At 47.5% G+C, this 12404-nt stretch overlaps 1 protein-coding gene across 3 annotated transcripts in view; it reads left to right on the forward strand.

Moving 5' to 3' along the window:
• ZC3H3 (zinc finger CCCH-type containing 3) overlaps nucleotides 1-12404 on the forward strand; it is a 180303-nt gene that overhangs the window by 52184 nt on the left and 115715 nt on the right. The gene's annotated exons all lie outside the window — the stretch shown is intronic.

Raw genomic sequence — 12404 nt, forward strand, 5'->3', positions numbered from 1 at the left:
ATGGGATGTAAAAGTATAGCATTTAATTCTCCAACACCGTGGGTCACATTGGGTTACTGTAAAAGAAATGATAAGGATGCATTGTAAAAACTTGTACCGAGTTGCGTGGGACTCCTGAGCCTCACCTGAAATCTTTCATTCTGTGATCTTAAACCCTCACAAAGCAGCACAGGGTTTATCATACTGGATTAGATTGTAAAGCCATATACTCTGGCCCCGTGCCCAAGCAATAGCCAGCGCACGGTTCTTCTGGGAGCTAACATGGAAACTTTTGGAGGCGTTAGTGAAGTTGAGAGTCGGGCTTGGAGTCCAGCTATTCACGTGCCTTTGGTGAGCTGCTTGGTGGCATGCACAGAATCCCTGTAGCACTGGGGATTACGGTTTTATGGTTTGCATGTGAGATTTGCTGTGAGCTCCTCATTCTTTTTATAGAGAGACTACTCTGGGGGTGTTTCAGCAAGGGGATTTCTGACCTTTGAACAAGAAGCCATTGAATCGTGGAGTGGCGCAGAAAATCCGAAGTGACTTTGCTTGGTGGTCCTTGTTAAAATTCAGCTGTTTCCTGGTCTAGGACATTGCTTGTTGGGGTGATTTGTCATTGCCATATGCTGGAGCTGTGCTGAGAGATCTATTTTGGTGGGGTGGCCTTGCCTTGCATCTTGGCGTTGTCAGAGAGGGTGCAACAGCCCTGACACCCCTAGGAGACTCTTCTCCTGGAGCTTGCCAAGAGAATTGCCTTCAAGTGAACTTAAATTTAAAGCCCTTTGCAGAACAGAGTGATGCTACAGGTCAGGAATTTGGGAGCATGAATTTGGGTATTGATCCAACAGGGCTGGTGATAAGTCTAAAAGAGGTGATAGAAGGCAAGGCAGAAAAAAAAAGCATGGAGAGGGTTATGCAAATAAGAAGTAACCCAAGCAATGGAGTATTTTATTAACTAATAATACTCAGCACTAATTGTCTTTATGAGACTGTGCAAACATTAATTAAGCTGTTACCACCTGTGAGGTAGGTAAGGAGGAATACTCAAGTTTTATGCACAGGAGAGCTGATGAGGCTGCGCTTTTGCAGGATACTAAAATCTGTGCCTGTTCTAGGGCACTGAGGAGTCCCACAGGTTTCGGTTAGGCTTTTTGCCAACATCTGCACGAGATGCCCCATGCGATGCATTGCCTTCAGGTTGCCTTCTGTTTTTTAACCAGAAATGGGACTGCTGGTGTAGTTGGATATTTATGAGCTATGTGAAGGTCAGTTTTGAAAACAAAACCACAACTTGTATTGTTTTCTTTTCAATTATAAGCATCTACACTTTGTACCAGAATGGGATGCTGGCACGACAGCTTGGCAACCCCACGAGGAGTGCCAAGAAGTTACGTCTACTTAAGAAGAAGAAGATATGTCTGTGCTTAGCAAGGGAAAGGCTGCCTTGTTTTTGGGAGACGCTGTAGCAAGGGTGTGAAAACTTGCTTAACTGGGGTGAGAATCGGAATATTGTCTGAGCTGAATCAGAGCCACAGGAGCAAGGTGGTCCGCAGGGGAATTAGATGAAGAGAAAATAAAGGAGGGCTTGTTCAGGACCCTCGGAGCTGTGTGGCCAACAGGTAAGAAATTGCAGGTCAACTTTTTCTAGTGGCTCTTGGCTCTTTGCCCGAGGAGGATGCTAAGGAAAAGAATGGCAGGCACGTGGTTTGGCTTTTCCCATATTTACCCCAAAGTAGAGCTAACACTGATGTTATCAAGAGAACTGTCCTCCTCCTTACAATACTGTCTCTTCATCCTTTGGTAGGTGGGAGATAAGGTAAGGGGTTGGAAGCTTCCTTGAGAGAGGTGGAATAAGAAAAAAAATTTAAGGCTTTTTGGGAGATCTTGTGCTGAAAACATGCATGTGTTTGTGTGATGGTCTCATTAAATCTCTCTGGAAATGAACAATGTAGGGGGAGTAATTGATATTACAGTAAAGTCTTACAGCTGCTGTTTAAATCTTGTGCATGTGCCTGTTGTCCTGGGCTATCAGCAAGTGTGACGGAGCTGCATCTTGCTTATAATACCATGACAGTGCCAAAAGGCCCCGGGTGGGATTTGAAGAGGTGCCGTAAGTGTCTTGGCCAAGGTGGAGAGAAGACCTGAATGGGCTGTCGTGGTCATCTTGGCCATCGTGGTGTGCACGTGCTGTATGGGGACATCCTGGGGAGCACCCGTTGGCACCACAGCAGCACATCTTCCACAACATCCCTCTGCATCACTCGAGCAGGCTGCGAGGGGACCTTCTGGCCCGAAGAGCTGAAACCACCTGTCATGAGATTGGTGAATGTCAAGAGGCCAAGGATGCAAGTCATACTGTTGGACTGAAACGTATGAAGGAGAAAGGAGCCAGTTTTCATCGAAAGATCTGGAGAAGGGGAGACCTGAAATAACTGTGCTGAGAACTGGGACAGTTGTTGTTGCTGGAACAGCTCGGTAATCGTAGGAGGCTGGTCTGGGAATGTGGAGAGCGTCACTCCTGCCATGGTGTCAGGTTGTCGTTTGTTAGTATTTGCCTTTGCAGCCAAGTTTCTCTTCTGGCTTTTTGGATGAAGTTGGTGTTAAAAGTTGGAGGGTGGGATTTTCAAAAGCACGTCTCTGGGGCGTTTGCTCACCTGCCTCTCACAAGCTCTTTAGGAAACCATGGCTGTACTCACTGATAGGTTGTCACTGAATGTAAATTGTTCCAGCCTCTGTCTTTAGTCTCCTACTGGACTTCACAATTTGAAAATACACAGCTGACAGTCGCAAAATGGAAAAAAAAAATCCAGCAGGGCTTAGCTGAGCCCATGCTGGGGAGCAGAGGGCTTTCTTGTATCTGCTGCTTTAGGTGCTGCTGATTGGAGTGATTCCCCACCAGTTTCTCCTTCCAGGCTGTCGTTCCCAAACTTGCTTTGCTCCAAATGCTTAGAAAAAAATGACTTGCTAAAAATGATTAAGCTGAACTGGATTGTCTTACACAAGGCAGGCAGCAGATTGCAAACACAAACAATTACGCTCATACCTCTGGTGCAGGTTGGTCATGGCAATGTCCTAATGCTGGTGAGATGCAGCCAGAGCATCTCACCATGTCCCAGGCTGCTGTCCTTGCCACTGAGCAGAGCCTAGCTGCTCCTGTGGGTCTGGAGACCGAAGAGACACTGCTGCTCCAAACTGCACTGTGGAGGCAGTTTTCTCCCAAAAGGCTGTAGAAAGGCTGGTTCTGCTACCTTTGGTATGGAGGGTGGGTGGTGCAAGGTCCTCCTTGGCTTAGGAATTACCCTCCTCTTGTAAATAATTGTCAGAGTGAGAGGTTTGAAAACAGTATTTAATGATGAAATGGAGACCTGGCAGTTTTATGGAAGATTCTTGCAGTTTTTTCTTGTTGGCGCCATTATCGGTGGTATTTCTGGCCCTACTTTAATTTCTTTTCCTGGATCAAATGTTCATCATACTGGGAAGTTGACACCTTGGGCTTCTCGCCGTGTGACCTTTCTCCCAAGTGAAGTAACGAAATAGCAAGGAAAGAAAGGCTTTAAGGGAAGACTCCTCTAACTTAAATTATTTTTGTTTATTGATTTAACCAACACAAAGGGGAACTATTTGCCCCCTCCCTATAAAACGGGTCAATATTTCTTGGCCTGCTTCCCCTCTGCAGGGAAACACTGATAGTGCAGTGAGAACAGAGGATACCATCATTTCCCTTTGGAAATCCTTTTTTATTTTTCCTTTTTGATAGTTCTTTCTCTTGAAATTGTCAATGCTGTTCCTCTGCAAGGCGTGGTGGAGCTGGGTACTTTGGGACTTGACAATCAATGGGGCTATCGTGCACTTAAGTGCGTGTTGCACTGCCTCTGGGGAAGGCAGAGGGGTTTGGTACTCGGATGGGGCCTGACTCAGACCTATAGAAATCACGGGAGGATGGCTGTTGATTTTAGCAGGACTTGCCTTCAGCCATCTGTTTGGACTTGAGCAGAGGTTTTGCTCTGTTGGCTTTTTGGCTGGTGCAGGGTGCAAAGAAGTAACATCCCTCTGAGAAGCAGAAGTTGTGTCTATTCTTTATAAATAGTCACGGTTTTGTTCCTTCTGCCTGTCTTGCTTCTGTTGTCCATGGCTGCCCATACTCCTGCCCTCCTTGTACCTCTTCCTTTAGTGGAGAAGCAGGAGGAAAGAGCTGGTTGGCCTTCATCCCAGGTTCATCTTCCCTCCATCATCAAGATCTGATGGTAGCTCCTGTCCTGGGTCAGGATACAGGCCCTTGTCCATTGCGGGCTAGCGTTTGTGCTCTAGGATGAGGGTTAGTGCGACTCCTTGCATGGCCGGGAGCTCAATCCAATGGCCTCACATGGTAGTCTGGGAACCACCACCGAGCTGTGACTCTGGTGGGTATTATTAGAAATGATGTGGTCACACTTAAGCCACAGAAACGTCTCTTGGCATTTGAGTACTATTCACTGTAAAATTATCCCCCTAAGAGAGAGGGGGAAACACGGTTGCTTGGGTGGTGAAAGGAGACCCAGAGCTAGCGGTGGTTTCAGCTCTGGATTTGTGCTGGGGAGTTTCCAAGGGCACCGTGTGGTGAACTGGGCTTCCATGTGGCTTGTGTGATGTATGGAGTTATGCAGGACTCGTACCCGGAGGTTTTATTTGTAGGCAGAGGTGGATAGTAGCTGTTTCTCCGTCCGAAATAAGTATTTGGTTTAATAACAAGCAAGACCACATGCCCTTTCCCCTGAGACTACAGAAAACCCCTGTAGTGCTGTCAATAAAAAGATTTTCTGACAGCCTCAGAAGGGAAATGAAAATTTATCAAATATTACCACCCCTGTCTAGGATGGCTTGTCAAACTTGGAGGCAGGAGAAGCGAGATTTCTTGTTCTTCTTTCCCTCTCCCACACTGACATCCCTGGGTGATCCTGAGGACGGTACAAGGGGAGCGCTTTGCTTGCCTGTCACTCAGGATTTAGAAAATTAGGTGTTTATTGGAGGCAGAATCTAGGCACTACCGGAGGTTTGTAGTAGCAGAAAAAGATGCTGTTTCCTTCAACGTGTGCTATTGGAGAGGCCAGGATGACTGCTTTGGGCTGCAGGGATGGCAACCTGAACATAAAGCTCTTGACTGGAGGGTAGAGATAGGATTATTGACATGTGGGGTAAAACAGCATTTGTTTTCAACTGCAGATGGAAACGTTTCTTCTCTGTTTTGCTCCCTTCTTTGTTAGCAGCCTTGGATATAGCAAAGTTAATTGGGACCAGGTGATTTGGCGGTCTGATCTTTCCTAACTGTGGTGTCTCTGACTTTATTGTTGCCTTCAGGAGCTAAGAAGCCACCAATGCCAAAGCTTTCCTCTTTCCTCCCTTTCCTAAAAAGACGGTGTGGGGTCGTCTTTGTGCCATTATGCTAAGAAATCATGGCTGGAAGGACCTTGATCAAAATCAACGCACAATCTCATGTAGTGTGGTGCTTATTTCAGATTTCCTAACGAGGAATGGCTTGCTTGAGCCATCCAGGTAGCCAATGGAAATTTCCTTCTTGTAATCCTCTCTTACGTTTTCGACACCATAAATTTAGATGACCATAGGCGTCATGTGGACTTCAACCAAGTGAAGGTCTGGTCATCGTGTTTCCATGGTTTAGGCTCCCTCTCACTATCCCCACCCCAAAGAGGGCCGTTTATTTGGATCAGACTCATGAGAAGATTTCACCTGCGGTGCAGGAACAGTGGTTTTGGCTTGTTGGGTCCCACTTAAGACCTAGTGGTGTCAGTTCCTGCAGCTCTGACCATGGGATGGGGTGGAAGGGTAGGGTTTGGGTGCCTCTCAGTGCCATCTAGCCCCACACTAAGCATTCAGAGCTGTCTGTCAGTGGAGTGCTGGAGGGTCCTTTCTCCTCTAGCACAGATGAAGCCGTGGTCTTTGGGGAGGTGGAAGAAGTGGATGCATGCCAAACTCACCCATCTGTATCACCCAAATGGGCAATACAAGCAAATAAACCACATGCACTGATGCTTGTGCATAGCTTAGGCTGTGAAAATACTTATTTATAGTAACTTAACGGATCCTGTAGCTGCTTTAAGCAAATGAGGACATTTCTTTAAAGCAACAGCAATGTTCTTCCTCCTTCCCTCACCCCTCCAAACTCTCTTGAAGTTCTAGCATATGAGTTAGCACATGCGTTTACTGCTGCCTGTGTGCATGCGGTGGCAGCCCTGAGTCTCTGGTGGCAAGCCACACATGTACTACTTCCAAAATAACTGATGGTAAAGTGGCCCCAACCTTGGTTTTGAGAGTGGAGCTTCTGAGAAGCAAAATCATTGCTTGCCATGTAAGCTGGATTTGGGAGCAGCATCTATCCCCAACTTCATTTGTTGGAAGCAGCTCAGATAAAAGGATTTTTCTCCAATGAAATGAAAACTGTGTTGGAGAGAGGTTGCAAAAATTGGAGAGGCCATGTTATCGTGGTCTCCTTGGTGGACATGCAAGTGGAGGTGCGGAGAGAGGTGGGCGGCCACAACAAACTCAGCTTTGTTCCTTGGGAGATAGCTCCTCTTCAACCCAAGTTTCCCTTGGTACAGCTGAGTGTCTCCTTGGCTCTTATCTCCTTCCCTTCATGCCTCTTTTTATGGCTCAAAAGTAGCTTCCTGTCACCCTCAGACGATGGTTCCCTTCCTTTATGCCATTGGGAATTCAGTACAACATCCCCAGAGTGCCGAATTCACTCCAGACTGTGCATTTGTATTCTGGGAGAAGACTTTTCTTTGGTGCCAACGCAAAGTTTCGTCCAGTCTTTCTCCGGGAGCAAAATGAAATTGACTGACGGATGCTGTGTTAGATGGAAACAGGCCCCAGTGTGGTTTGTTGGCTGCCTGCGGCAGCAGACAACTGCATGGACAGAGATGCTAGCAGCGCTTATGTTTTATCTCTATGGGTTTTTTGAGGGAGGATGCTGAAAAGCAATGCAATCTCCATAGCATCAGGTGAGCATGAATTCTTCCTCCATTACAACACTGCAGCTGGAGATGCTGGGTTTTCTCCTTCTTTCCCTAAATGCAGTGCTTTGACCCTGGGGAGGAAGGGAAGGAGTTCATATGGATAAACCCATGCTGAGCTGGCAGTCCTGCATGTTGAGGGTGCCTTGGGCTGCTACCTGCCTCCAGGATCAGCGTTCGGTGATTTCTTTCCGACACAATCCCCTGATCTGTCTACATGAGCATTTCCATGCGAGGATGTGCTCCTGAAGCATCGTCCTGGTCTTAGATGCTTGTTGGGATGATCTGAGTATGGCTTGTGTGCTAGCAGATGTGCGAGTCGGAGGAGGCAGGTTGGTTTTCCCAACTGGGGAAGTGTCCTGCAAGCAGCAAATTTCTAAAAGTCGTTCTGAAGATAAAGAGCTGGGATAGAAAAGGCACCTAAATGAAGGCGCATGCTTTCCTCTTCTTCCTTCCCATCCATTCTAGGCTTTGTAGAGCGATGGATAAAAAGGGGGAAAAAAAAAAAACCCAACCCACCCACAATAATCTATAGCAACTGTCACCCAGCAAACTACTCCCATTTCATACGGATAGGTTAGGTGTCAGCGTGCGATCGATGGCTCTCGTACAATAATTATAAAAACTAGCGGGTTGTGTTGCTTGAGTGAGTTTAAGAAGAGTAGGGTCTCAATCTTTCCTCTAATAGGGCTTTGACAGTCCACAGCGCAGAGGCTTCGTCTTAGTCTGACAGTGTTGTCATTAAACACCAGGTAGCGTGGAACAACAGAGAACACGGGTTCGGAGCGCCAGGGAACACGCGGCTTTGACAGGAGTTATTTGTCATCGAGGAGCTGCCCAAACTCCTCAGCCTGCAGTACGGACGGCTGCTTAAAGTGACTTATTGCCCCTGTCTGCAGCTGCAGTTGTGATTTGATAATCGGTAAATGTTTGTCAAAGATGAATTCCTTCCCTGATTCAGTGCTGTGCTGGAAAAGCAAATGAAAAGCAGGGAAAAACATATTGAATGGATTAAAGACTGGGGCAGGATGAATATGACGGAAACAACAGGTTTCTCAGCTAACTTGCCCTCCTTCCTTCGGGGAGGTAAAGTGTCAAGGCTTGGGATGCTCCTGCTTCGCTGAGGGACCAGGAGAGCTGCATCCATTACAAGGGTGTTTTTCTGCAGGCTTCAAAGTTCCTGGAGCTGCAGGTTGCATTCCTGTGCTTGGTCTTGAGGGATTGCAGACCAGTGGGGAGTGATGGTCATGTTCTTCTTTGCTTAACCACATCATGGTGCCTCTGACTTTGGCTCTGTTCTGCTCTGCTGGTCACTATCCTGGAGGTTTCAAGATTAGTTTTTTGGTAAGGAGAGCAAAGTACTGATTCTTTCTGATTCTTTCTTTCCACTGACACAGTGCTCATCATGCCTTTTGGCAGATGCTTCCCTTGGCAAACATGTGTGTGCATACTCAGGGGTTGCAACTTGAAGTTGAAACCTTTTGTTTCTTTTTTGGATGGATTTGGAGCCTGTCCATTGCCTGCTTTATACAGAAGTTTAGAAAGGAGAATTAAAAGGGTCTTAATAGACCTGCTGCCTGCAAAGTTTTCCTTCGTTCTCACAGAGTTTATGCAAGTTTCTCTGCTGATGCTGGAGTCAGGTCAGGGTCTTTTTAAATGGATAGTTAGGAAAGGTAAAAGCTGGGTGGCCTTCAGTTTGATAAGTGGCTTTGAGGGTGGGGGAATACCAACGGATTCAAATTTCTCCTTGTTAAATTATTGAAAAAAAAAAATTAAGTCAATCCTAAAGCATGAATGCAAATGGATTTCCAGCCCGACAAGTGCTCCCCGTCGTTTCCTGAGGCAGAGCCACCTCTCTCCGTGCCACAGCGAGGCGTTAACACGAGATTCGTGAACCCATTTGATTATAGCCGGGGTTTTTCTAGTGTCTGAAGTGCTGAAAACGATCAAGAGCAGGAAAAGTGGAGTGATTTATTAGACTCATAAAAATTCATACTTTGTTATTCCAGTCGTCTTCCATCTGCAGCTTGTTAGAACGAGAACCCCTGGCAGCTCCCGCCGTGAGGCCGGGGGGAGGAGGGCATTTATCAGCCTTCCTCCTGCCATCCCGCTCTCATTTAGAGAAATGGACCCAGCTCCTGGAAACACATTAATAATCATTCACTGAAGGAAGGGGGAAAAAAAATCCACCACCCTCTTTTGTTATAATAATAAGGGTTGTGTTTGAACAAGGTCCAATGCTCCAGAGACCCATTCAGGCTCTTTAACATGGGCTGTAGCCGGGAAAAGTGTGTTTAGTGTATTAAGCATGACCACCCCTCACTGGTCCCAGCGGAGAGGTGGATAACGTGGTGTCTCCCCCTTAGCAGGCTCATCTGCTTCTGCGACATTTGGACGGGGCCACCCTGGGGCTTCTTGGGAGTGGGGATGAAGATGCGGTGGAGTTGGGTACCAGCGGGTGGACCCCAGGGTGGGGATGTGTTGCCCACCCACCAGCTCCTGAGAGTGGGAGCATGGTTTTGGGACCATGCATCTTCTTGGGTTACTGGGAGGTGGGTGACGGGTGATGTGTCTTCCTGTCCCCAGCAAGACCTTGTTGGAGTCTATCCATCTCTGCCTCTCTGTATTTTGTGATTGGAGAGAACAAACGTAGACATTTGCCAGCATTTCTGTTGCAGTTTAAATATTGATATTAAAATTGTAGAGCTGAGTGAAAGATGCTGTATTCTGCCTGTTATTCTCCATGGCTTCTCAAATCACCTGCCTGCAGGTGCTAGTGTTGCTCTGAAGCGTGCTGACCCACACCTATTCGAAATGTAATATAGCTGAATCTTGCGTGGGTAATCGGGCTGGCTCGTGGCAGCCACTTGGGACCACACAGGGAGCCATCTCGGCGATATATGTTCTTATCACTTGCTGGTGTGTCTGACAATGCTGTAGCCATCACGTATTTGCTACAGCTTGTGCAGCGTCTGCAAATTTGGCTGCAGCCGAAATTCATTTGAAAATCACTGAGCATCCCAAGGAGGCAAGAGCTGTGGAAGAAGCACTTGGTGGGTCTAGAAGCATGGCTGGACTCTGGGAAGTGCTTTCCATCCCGCTGCACTTCTAACACAGGCTTCAGTGTGGTGGTGGTCCTCATGGAGCTGCCCTTATCTTTACGGATGGAGGAATGGAGATGCCACAGCACGTGGCTGTGTCCTAGTCCTTCCCCACTGGAGTTCAACTGGAAAAATTAATTCTTACTACCATGACTATAGGGGTTGCAGAACCCTGCGAGCAACCGGATGGTTTCCTGCTAGCTGGAGGGAGGGGAGCACAGCCTGTGATGTATAACGTGCTGACGATTGGTGTGTAATGGGCTACCAATCATCAGTAAAGATCTACGTGTATTAAATCAGCGTTAGCCTTTCCAGGACCGGGAGACATACATCATGAATCTTCAGCACTATGTGCAAGATTTAAATGCCTAATTTAGTATGATAAAAAAAAAAAAGAAATCCCCAGTGGTGTGGTCCAGGGGAATGGTACTCACAGAGTCACAAGCAGAAAGTCTCTCGCTTGTTGGGTTTTTGTGGCGTGCTGGTTCGGCTGGAGTAGGGCTCGTGGCGACTTCTGAAAGCAGCACTGAGGACTCAGTCCATGCTGCTCTGCTTGCCAGCTCTCGCAGTGAAGTGCTGTGTGGCAACTTGTGCTCGGCAGCTCCAGTGAGTTGTTAGCAATTACCTTTCCTAAATGGAGATGCTGGCCCTGAGCATCTTTAGTCTGGTGCTGGCAAAAAAAACAACAACCCCAAAACCCAAACAAAGAAACCAGGTCCAATAAACCTCCTTCATATGCAGCATCTCAGCTGTGAATGGAAATGGGGATGGGAGGTTGCAAGCCCGCGCCTGGGGTGAGAAGGAGCACATACTTGCTGTGCTGCTCGCAAGTGCACAGTATTCCCAGCATGTAGCAATAAAAGTTTGCATTTTTCCCCATTCCTTGTAAAAAAACCCAACCTGCTGAACTACCAGAATTGTCTCACTTGGGCAGCAGAGAAATTGGCAACGACACTTTCTGTAGGGAGACGCCTGTACTGCGCCACGTCGGTAGATGGGTCATGGAGAAGACGGGTGGAGGAGATGGCAGAGGAGTTGGGATAGATGAACCAGATGGGTGGGTTGATCAGAAGGGTGGATAGATTGATTGGAGAGGCAGATGAGCTAATTTTCTCAGTGCTAATGTGCATACAGGTGTACACTACAGAGGCAGGAGTCCCAGCTAACATGGATGCATGGTGATGTCTCTTCCCCTAGTTTTTGTGCAAAGGAGATATTGCGATCCTGCTCCTTAATCTCAAGAAGGAATTACCAACCTTGTGTGATGCTGTGTGGTTTCCTTCTCTTGAACTTGTCCAGCATCAGCCACAGCAGTGGGCTGAAAGGGGAGTGCAGGCCCTCAGCCTTTCGGGAGGCTGATCCTGAGTGTCTTTTGCAGCAGCATTTTTCCAGGGAGTTTCTTGGAGCTCTCTGACTTTCACGTCTGCTTCTTTTCATTCTGCTGCCTCTCCTTCTCTCCTGTCACGCTCGCTGACAATGTTTCCTTGCTGGCAGTATTCTCCTTGCCGCGCTATCCCCAGCTTCTCCAGATGCTCTCCTCCTCGCTCCCCTTCTCTCCTTTCTTCTCAACAGCCAAGGGATCGCCTGGTTCCCCCATGACATCTCCACGCATGGTGGGGCTTTCTTAAACCTTTGGATTATTTCTAAATAGGGAGTGAGAGATGCTGTTTCTTCCTTTGCGTTGTGCTATAAGGTTTGTTGCTGTCTAACAGCCTTTAAAGTAATCCCAATGTAAACGTCATGCTGTGTTCTGCTTCAGAGCATCTAGATGTTCACTTGGATTAGTGTGATGGGTCCTGGCCAGCAGCTGGAGGAGTTTTAACCATTGCCAGGTCCTGCGGGTGGTATGAGATGCTGCACACGTGACGCTGCTGATGGGTTTTTGATGTGGTGAAGTGTGTCACATCTGAAGAGAAGGCTCAGGGAAGATCTTATCAATGTCTATAAATACCTGAGGAGAGGGTGCAAGGAGGATGGAGCCAGGCTATTCTCAGTGGTGCCCAGTGACAGGGACCAGAGGAGGCTCTGTCTGAACATCAGGAAACACTTCTTCACTGTGAGGGTGATCGAGCGCTGGCACAGGTTGCCCAGGGAGGTTGTGGAGTCTCCATCCTTGGAGATACTCAAAAGCCATCTGGACATGGTCCTGGGCAGCTGGCTGTAGGTGGCCCTGCTGGAACAGGGAGTTGGACCAGATGATGCCCAGAGGTCCCTTCCAGCCTCAACCATTCTGTGATCTCTTTTCAAACCATTTTTTGGATTCAGTAATCACAACTCAACCATATTTTGAGAAAGTAAGGAATTTAAAAAAAAA

Source organism: Aquila chrysaetos, chromosome 4 (genome assembly GCF_900496995.4).
Source record: "Aquila chrysaetos chrysaetos chromosome 4, bAquChr1.4, whole genome shotgun sequence".
NCBI classification, from domain to species: domain Eukaryota; kingdom Metazoa; phylum Chordata; class Aves; order Accipitriformes; family Accipitridae; genus Aquila; species Aquila chrysaetos.